Source organism: Carya illinoinensis, chromosome 4 (assembly GCF_018687715.1).
Source record: "Carya illinoinensis cultivar Pawnee chromosome 4, C.illinoinensisPawnee_v1, whole genome shotgun sequence".
Lineage (NCBI taxonomy): Eukaryota > Viridiplantae > Streptophyta > Magnoliopsida > Fagales > Juglandaceae > Carya > Carya illinoinensis.
Window position 1 is genome coordinate 13,204,848 of NC_056755.1, and position 10,729 is coordinate 13,215,576.

The following is a 10,729-nucleotide window of genomic DNA, read 5'->3' on the forward strand; positions in this document are numbered from 1 at the left end:
TAAAATCTTAACTCAAAAAATAGTTAATTTTATAACAGAGCATTTGCTCTGATACTAATTGTTGCCCAGATGACTAACACCAGAGGGGGTGAATTGAGTTGTATTTAGATGAATAACAATTATAAATTAAATATATAGTATAAAATATAAACAAAATATGAAACAATAATAAACATAAAGAGTAAGGGTAAGAGAGAAGCAAACTCAGTATGTTAATGAGGTTTAGCCCCATTGCCTACGTCCTTGCCTCAAGCTACCCCTTGAAGATCCCCAAATTCACTATTCAGCTTCCTTCAAGTAGAAATAGAAACTTATTACACCTTTGAATAATACCGCTACAAAAGATCTGTATAAAACACCCTCTACACTTGTAATTATCTTACATATGGTTATTCAACTATTTCTTGTGTAGAACACTTTCTACACACACAAGAATTATACACATTCTTTTATTGATATAAGAGCTGATAGTGGGTAGATTATCAGAAAATACTCCTCAATGAGTGAAATAAGAACAATACAGCTCAAACTATATCTCTTTCAAAATGAACAATGATTAAAATTCAATGCTTAGAGAAGAGGGAATGAAAGTTTTGAATAAATATTGTATGCTCTTGGTGTTTTGACTGTAAAACTCTCAAATAATTTATTTATAGGCATATGAGATTTCATATTCAAATTTAAAAAGATTTACATGTCAAAGACAACATCATTCACTTTTCAAAAATTTCAAACCTAATCTTTTTATTTTTTACATATGACAAAAGGAGCACACTTTACTTTTCAAAATTTTCAAACAAAAACATCTACCTTTTGCATAAGTCAACAAAAGCATAATCACTTTTAAAAATATTTAAATAAAATATGCACATGTGAAAGATGACAATTAATCATCTTTCAAAATTTTTAAAATATTCATGTACATGTGAAAAATATATTTTAATACTTTATGATAAAATATTAATTTTGAGTCTTAATCCTAATTTCTAATTTTTAAGAGATTTACAGCATTACTCTGACTTTAATGTGAACTTATTCCTTTCTTGCGCATGCATTGTTCATTGATGTGTTTGATTCTATTGTGTAGATAACTTAAACTTGAAACTCCTTTATTCTTTGAATTCATTTGTTATCATCAAAATTTTTGTGTAGATATATAATTATATGAAACTTGAAATCTTGATTTCAACACAAAGTTATGTCTCTCAAAGTCAGTCTGTATAATAAATCATCTATACAATCCCTGTTGTTTACCAAAATTGCATTTGGCCTATGAGTTGAAGTCAATGAAGTCCTCCAACTTGAAAGGGTTGAGGATATACCTTTAGTTTTAAACCAAATCTGTATTAATCGAGTCGTTTTATGAGGAAAAAGAAAAGTAATCTTCTTTTTGGCCATTTCTTGGTTCATTGATAGAGTTAGAACAAATAGCACACGAGAAGATATTTGAGCAAGCAAAGAAGATAAAGCAGATTTTGGTTAATATTATTCCCTAATTGCAAACTCTGTTACTTTTTTTTTTTTTTTACTTAACCTGTTTGCTAGATGGTAGGTGTAGTGGCATATAAACCCCGATTTGCACATCCTTGTGGAGATTAACAAATAATTTACCCAGTTGAACTAGTTATTTTATAGTGCAAGTTACTAATAATAAATATAGATCTTTATTTTTCATTTATTATTTGCGGCTTGAAGTTGGCCATGTCTATTTATATATTTGTTTAATAAGCAAATAAAGCACGGTTTGTATAGTGAGTTAAGATGAGATAAGTTGAGATGAAAGTTGAAAGTTAAATATAATATTGTTATAATATTATTTTTTAATATTACTATTGTTTTAAGATTTGAAAAAATTCAATTGTTTATTATATTTTGTAAGAGAATTTGAGAAAGTTATAATAATTATATGAGATAAGATAAGATGAAATGCTTATTATATCCAAATGAGGCCTAAATGTATACATCATTTTCTTATTATTATAGGGCCGTGAATCTTATAGTTATTATTATTTGTTTGGATATGTGTATATATATGTGTTTTTTTGTTAAATTGATTTACATTATATTTATCTTTTTATTTTTTATGTTTAAAATAAATGGAAGATAATTTTAGTGCCTTCCTCGTATTTTATTGGACATGGAGGAAAACACTCTTAATTTCTTTAGTGCTTTCCTCCATGAATACTGCAATCCTACACCGTCCCTCTCCCAAAGGCCAAAAGAACCAAGAAGACTACCAACCAATTTATGGTATAAGATCATTTTATAAGGGTTGAACCTATTGATCCCATTGAACGTAAAATCCAATGCAATTATTGTTCGAGGCTATATAGATGCCATTATAAAAATAGCACTTTATCAATGTCACATCACTTAAGATTTTCTTGGAAAGCCTCTCCCATTAGAGAGAAAAAGAAAATTTTGGGAAGGATAAATCACCATCACAATTGATTGTTAGGATAGATGGTAAATGATCTAGTCTTCAAGGGTTATGAAAATATGATCTTAAAAAAATAAGGGCGATGATTGTCAATTATTTTATCCAATGTGAACTGTCATTCAAGATTGTAGAGCATCAAACATTTATTGAACTCTTGGGTACTTTAGAGTCTAATACATCTTGTCATCCCAAACCATATTGTTGAACCTAAGATTTCAAGTTTTGTGTAATTATATATTTACACATGGATTTTGATGATAACAAATGAATTCAAAGAATAAAGAAGTCTCAAGCTCAAGTTGTCTACATAATGGAGTCAAGCACATCAAGGAAACAAGCATGAGCAAGAAGGGAACAAGTTCACATTAAAATTATAGAGTAATGTTGTAAATCTCTTCAAAATTTGAAATTAGGATTAATGCTCAAAATTAATATTTTATCATAAAGCATTAAAATACATTTTCCACATATGCATGAATATTTTTGAAAATTAAATTTGAAAATTTTGAAAGATGATTGATTGTCATCTTTTGCATGTGCATGCCTTGATTAAAGGGTTGAACTTTGAAAATATTAAAGATGATTGATTGTCATCTTTTGCATGTGCATGCCTTGATTAAAGGGTTGAACTTTGAAAATATTAAAGATTATTGATTATCATCTTTCACATGTGCATGTTTTATTTGAATTTTTTCAAAAGTGATTGATGCTTTTTTAGACTTATACAAAAAGTAAAAGATTAGGTTTGAATTTTTTGAAAATGAAAGTGTGCTCATTTTGTCATATGCCAAAAGTAAAAGATTAGGTTTGATTTTTTTGAAAAGTGAATGATGTTGTCTTTGACAATTGAAAAAGAAGAACCTTTTATTTGAATTCTTTGAAAAAGTGAATGATGTTGTCTTTGACAATTGAAAAAGAATAACCTTTTATTTAAATTTTTTGAAAAAGTGAATGATGTTGTCTTTGACATGTGAATCTTTTTAAATTTGAATATGAAGTCTCATATGCCTATAAATAGATCATTTGAGAGCTTCACATTTACAACACCAAGAGCATACAACATTCATTCAAAGCTTTCATTCTCTCTTCTCTAAACATTGAGCCTTAATCCTTGTTCATTTTGAGAGATATAGTTTGCACTGTATTGTTCTTATTTCACTCGTTGAGGAGTGTTTTCTGATAACCTACCCACTATCAGCTTTTGTATCAGAAAAAGGGTGTGTATAACCCTTGTGTGTGTAGAAAGTATTCTACACGGGGAATAGTTGAATCACCACGTGTAAGGTGATTGCAAGTGTAGAGGGTGTTCTACACGGATCCTTTGTAGCGGTGTTGTTCAAAGGTGTAATAGGTTTCTATCTCCACCTGAAGGAGGTTGAATAGTGAATTTGGGAATCCTCAAGGGGTAGCTTGAGGCGAGGACGTAGGCAGTGGGGCCGAACCTCGTTAACATACTGAGTTTGCTTCTCTCTTACCCTTACTCTTTATATTTATTATTATTTCATATTTTGTTTATATTTTATATTATATATTTGATTTATAATTGTTATTTTTTTTAATACAACTCAATTCACCCCCCCTCTTGTGTTAGTCATCTGGGCAACAATTGGTATCAGAGCTAAGAGCTCTATTATAAGATTAATTATCTTTTGAGTTAAGATCTTATGGCTAACATTGCAGCTTCATTTGGTGAAGGTCAATCTAGTAGTCGGCCTCCACTCTTTTGTGGAGATAATTACTCATTCTGGAAAGTTAGAATGAGAATATTTCTTCAAGCTCAAGGTAGAGAAATATGGAAATGTATTGTAAATGGACCTTATATTCCAACAAAAGTGGTTGGTGGAGTAAAGGTAAAAAAGGAAGAAGAAGAGTTTGATCGTGAAGACGATAGACTTTATACTTTAAATTTAACTACTATGAATTTATTATATAATTCTCTTAATGGAAATGAGTTTAATAGAATAATGAATTGCGCTATGGCAAAGGAAATTTGGGATAACTTGGAAGTAACTTATGAAGGAACTTCGCAAGTCAAGGAATCAAAAATTTATATTCTTACTCATGAATATGAAATGTTTAAGATGAATGATGATGAATCTATTTCTAGTATGCACACTCGTTTTACTAACATCATAAACAGCTTGACAGCTCTTGGCAAAGTTTATTCCAAGGTGGAGATAGTAAGAAAAATTCTCAACTCTTTACCAAAACGTTGGGAATCAAAAGTTACAGCGATTCTTGAAGCTAGAGACCTCAAGAAGCTCGAAGTCAATGAACTCATCGGGTCACTTATCACCCATGAGTACACATTGAAAAGAGGAGAAGAAGAAGGAAAGCCAAAGAAGAGCTTAGCACTTAAAGCTGTTCCTCATGAAAGTGAAAGTGATGAAGATGAGGAAAATGACGATAAAGATGAAGAAGTTGCGATGATAACAAGAAGAATTCAGAGGTTCTTGAAGAAAAATAGAACTCCTCCGAGGAAATCTTTCAAAAAGTTTTCCAAGAAAGATTCAGGTAAAAACGACACTTTAATTTGTTATAAATGCAATAAACCTGGTCATATCAAGCCAGATTGTCCTCTACTAAAGAAAGATCGAAACAAGGGCAAGAAAGCAATGAAAGCTACATGGGATGATGATTCAAGTAGCTCAGATAGTGAAGCAAGCAATGAAAAATCAGCAAATTTTTGTCTTATGGCTAAAGATGACATTGAGGTAACAAATCTTGATAATATTGAAAATCCTTCATATGAAGAATTGCAAAATGTTTTAGAAGAGATTTATGAGGAATTTGAAAAATTGGGTATCAAGTATACTGCTTTGAAAAAGAAAAATTCTTCTTTAACAAACGAAATTGAAATTTTAAGAAAAGAAAGTATCATTTTGAAAGATGAAAATCTTGAATTGAATAAGAATAAAACCGATTTAGAAAATATTGTTAAAAACTTTACGAATGGAAAAAGAAATTTTGAAAAACTTCTTGGTAGTCAAAGATGTGTTTTTGACAAGGCAGGTTTGGGATATATGCCAAAACAAAAATACAAACCTTATAAAAATTTCTTTGATAATCATTCTACCTCAAAGACTAATATTCAAAATTCTTTTCATAAAAATAATTTTGTCAAAAAAGGATATTATTATAATCATTCAAGTTTTTCATATATGTCACATGCTATTTGTAATTTTTGTAATAGAAATGGTCATAATTATCATACTTGTCCTATTAGAAGAAATCATACAATGACTATTAGGGCCATATGGGTACCTAAAAATCTTGTTTTTTCTAATACTAATAAATAAAGGACCCAAAGAACTTGGGTACCAAGAAAAATCATTTTAATTGTTTTTATAGGTATGCATGAAGTCATCCACAAGCAAAAATAAGTGGTTTTTAGATAGTGGATGTTCAAGACACATGACGGGAGACAAGACTAAGTTCTTTGATCTTAGATCTAAAGAAGAAGGACACGTGACATTTGGAGACAACTCGAAAGGGAAGATCGTGGGAATAGAAAGTCTCAATCTCAACAAAGAGAAAGCAATAGAGGAAGTTCAACATGGAGCCATCAGGAAAGATCATCAAAATTTAATACAAGATGCAACCAAACAGTGGAAATTTGTGAAAGATCATCCAGTGGAACAAATTTTGGGAGAACCTTCACAAGGTGTAAGTACTCGATCATCTCTTAGAAATATTTGTAATCATACTGCTTTTCTATCTCAAATTGAACCCAAAAATATTGATGACGCACTTCTTGATGAATCTTGGATTCTAGCTATGCAAGAAGAGTTGAATCAATTTGAAAGAAATGATGTTTGGACACTTGTTCCTAGACCCAAAAATTATACTATTATTGGAACAAAATGGGTTTTTAGAAACAAGAAAGATAAGTCTGGAGTCATTACTAGAAATAAGGCTCGACTTGTAGCCCAAGGTTTTAATCAAGAAGAAGGAATCGATTATGATGAGACATATGCACCTGTCGCAAGATTAGAAGCTATTCGAATGCTACTTGCATATGCTTGTTATAAAGATTTCAAACTTTTTCAAATGGATGTTAAAAGTGCTTTCTTAAATGGTTTTATAAATGAAGAGGTATATGTTGAGCAACCTCCAGGTTTTGAAAATCATATTTCCCCAAATCATGTTTTCAAACTCACAAAAGCACTATATGGACTTAAACAAGCTCCTAGAGCTTGGTACGAGAGACTCAGTGGTTTCTTGATTGAAAAAGGTTTTTCAAGAGGAAAAATCGACACAACTCTTTTCATTAAATATGAAAATGATGATATTCTTTTGATTTAGATTTATGTTGATGATATAATATTCGGTGCTACTAATGAAAATATATGTCAAGTTTTTGCTAAGACTATGCAGGAAGAATTTGAGATGAGCATGATGGGTGAACTTACATTCTTTCTCGGATTGCAAATTAAGCAAGCAAAAAGTGGGACATTCATCAATCAATCAAAATATATTAAGGAATTACTGAAGAAGTTTGGGATGGAAAATGCTAAGGAAATTGGAACACCAATGAGCCCATCAACTAAACTTGATAAAGATGAATCCGGTAAGCCAGTTGACTCGAAGATATATCGAGGTATGATTGGTAGCTTATTATATTTAACAGCCAGTAGACCAGATATTATGTTTAGTGTGTGCTTATGTGCACGTTTTCAATCATCTCCAAAAGAATCACATTTAATTGCAGTTAAGCGCATTCTTAGATATCTTAGTGGTACAATTAACCTAGGGTTATGGTACCCTAAGCACACATCTTTCGATCTAATCAGCTACACAGATGCAGATTATGCTGGCTGTAAAATAGATCGAAAAAGCACTAGTGGAGCATGCCATTTCTTAGATCATGCATTAGTTTCCTGGTTTAGTAAAAAACAAAATTCTGTTGCACTATCTACTGCTGAGGCAGAATATGTTGCTGCGGGTAGTTGTTGTACTCAAGTTCTCTACATGAAGCAACAACTTGAAGATTTTAAACTCATGTATAATCACATTCCAATCAAATGTGATAATACAAGTGCTATAAATCTTTCAAAGAACCCAATACAACATTCTAGAACTAAGCATATTGAAATAAGGTATCATTTTCTTCGAGATCATGTGCAAAAAGGTGATATAATGTTAGAGTTCACAAACACACACGATCAGTTAGCAGATATTTTCACAAAACCTTTACCAGAAGATAGATTATGTATGATCAGAAGAGAAATAGGTATGATGCATGCTATGAATATCTCTTAAAAGATAGACCAGAATCAATAAAAATAGAGATAGATTTTTTTTAATACTTTTACATAAATTTGAGATTCTTAGCCTCATGTTTGAGACGCTCATTCTCTTCATACAATATCATGTCATTCTTATTCATGGGAACCGGCAAGCGGAATGAAGAATCTAATAAAGATTTCAACTGTTTATTCTTCTGCCGAATGATTCCTTCCCTTGTGTGAGACTCTTGAACAATTTGTTGAAGTACAACAATTTGTTCTTTGAGCTTTTCAACTTCGTGATTTTTGGCTTGTAGCCGCTGAGAAAAAGCCACAATAGAGGAAGAGTAGCGAGTCCCAAGACTCACCAAGTCATAAATAGCATCAGAATTTGACTTATTAGTCAGATTATTATTTTCTTGCTGCAACATGGCACCAATGGTAGCTGCAGAAAGAACAGGAGGTTGAGATGCAGAATGCCTCATGGATGGATCTAGAGAAATGTTAGAAGAATGAGCCATTGAGAAAAGAATAGAAGGCTTAAAACGAGAATGCTGAAGGAATGCAGATGAGTTATAGAGATGAGATGAAAACTTGATGCGGATTGGATGAACTTCAGGACTGATTTTATAGAGATAGCATAAAGAATAAGACAAACTATTTTCTCTTCAAATCTTATTTAGTCAAAAGAAATACAAGATATGCTGGACACACATTGTCAAAAGTTTTCTTACTAAGCCAGCGAGATTAACAGTAGATTGTCCCTATTTTTTCTAGTAAACGATGAACCTCTACTGTTATCTGCCGATGTTGACCTTGTATCTGAACCCTTTCTTGTTCCAGCTCCTCTATTCGTGGTTGCAGATCATGAGCATACCAATCTGCAAATTTTTTCAACTCTTGGTTTTCTTGCTTTAGCCTTTTATTCTCACTATCCTTATTAGCAAGCTTCTGTCGTAACTCAGATATTTGCATGTTAAGATGATCAATCTCACTCACCCTCGCCATTAACCTTCGAGACATGATCGTAACAGAGGCAGCATATTGATTACTGAGCATTCTTGATTCTGCAATAATCTCAGAATCAACCTTACTAGAAAAACGGTTCACTGCTCCTATCATGGTATTGACGACCTCAGGAGAGAAGATTGATGATTGATGCGTCAAGGGTTCCTGATTCAAGTCTGGAATATTAGTGGAAGAGAATTGCTCAGCCATTCTATCGTTGTGGAAAAACAGAACTCAGGTCAAGAAGTGATTATTTTTTTTGGCATCCGATAGATGAAAATGATCATTTTTTTATAGAAACTCGGAGCCTTCAATCCCGTTTGTCAACAACATCAGGCGATTGTTTAAATTTTCAGCCGTATTAAATTCATAGAGTTAGGCCTCGAGGCTTTGCAGCACTTGTCGGGTCACGGACGGCTCCATTTTTCAACTATCTACAGTGACTATTAAACGCATCGTTTTCTTCAGTCCATTTACTTGTTGCGGATCCTTTTTAATGATGCCAAAAGGGGGAGAAGTGTTAGACTAGAACATTAACATCGTTTGAATTGCTAAACTTATTATATATATTTGGAATTATATTTATACTTTTGCTTGAAAAACTAACGCACATTCTCAGGGGGAGCTTAAGTATTAATTCAGGTTTCAGGTTCTATCAAGTATTTGTCATCATCAAAAAGGGGGAGATTGTTGAACCCAAGATTTCAAGTTTTGTGTAATTATATATTTACACATGGATTTTGATGATAACAAATGAATTCAAAGAATAAAGAAGTCTCAAGCTCAAGTTGTCTACAAATGGAGTCAAGCACATCAAGGAAACAAGCATGAGCAAGAAGGGAACAAGTTCACATTAAAATTATAGAGTAATGTTGTAAATCTCTTCAAAATTCGAAATTAGGATTAATGCTCAAAATTAATATTTTATCATAAAGCATTAAAATACATTTTCCACATATGCATGAATATTTTTGAAAATTAAATTTGAAAATTTTGAAAGATGATTGATTGTCATCTTTTGCATGTGCATGCCTTGATTAAAGGGTTGAACTTTGAAAATATTAAAGATGATTGATTGTCATCTTTTGCATGTGCATGCCTTGATTAAAGGGTTGAACTTTGAAAATATTAAAGATGATTGATTATCATCTTTCACATGTGCATGTTTTATTTGAATTTTTTCAAATGTGATTGATGCTTTTTTAGACTTATACAAAAAGTAAAAGATTAGGTTTGAATTTTTTGAAAATGAAAGTGTGCTCATTTTGTCATATGCCAAAAGTAAAAGATTAGGTTTGATTTTTTTTGAAAAAGTGAATGATGTTGTCTTTGACAATTGAAAAAGAAGAACCTTTTATTTGAATTCTTTGAAAAAGTGAATGATGTTGTCTTTGACAATTGAAAAAGAATAACCTTTTATTTGAATTTTTTGAAAAAGTGAATGATGTTGTCTTTGACATGTGAATCTTTTTAAATTTGAATATGAAGTCTCATATGCCTATAAATAGATCATTTGAGAGCTTCACATTTACAACACCAAGAGCATACAACATTCATTCAAAGCTTTCATTCTCTCTTCTCTAAACATTGAGCCTTAATCCTTGTTCATTTTGAGAGATATAGTTTGCGCTGTATTGTTCTTATTTCACTCGTTGAGGAGTGTTTTCTGATAACCTACCCACTATCAGCTTTTGTATCAGAAAAAGGGTGTGTATAACCCTTGTGTGTGTAGAAAGTATTCTACACGGGGAATAGTTGAATCACCACGTGTAAGGTGATTGCAAGTGTAGAGGGTGTTCTACACGGATCCTTTGTAGCGGTGTTGTTCAAAGGTGTAATAGGTTTCTATCTCCACCTGAAGGAGGTTGAATAGTGAATTTGGGAATCCTCAAGGGGTAGCTTGAGGCGAGGACGTAGGCAGTGGGGCCGAACCTCGTTAACATACTGAGTTTGCTTCTCTCTTACCCTTACTCTTTATATTTATTGTTATTTCATATTTTGTTTATATTTTATATTATATATTTGATTTATAATTGTTATTTTTTTTAATACA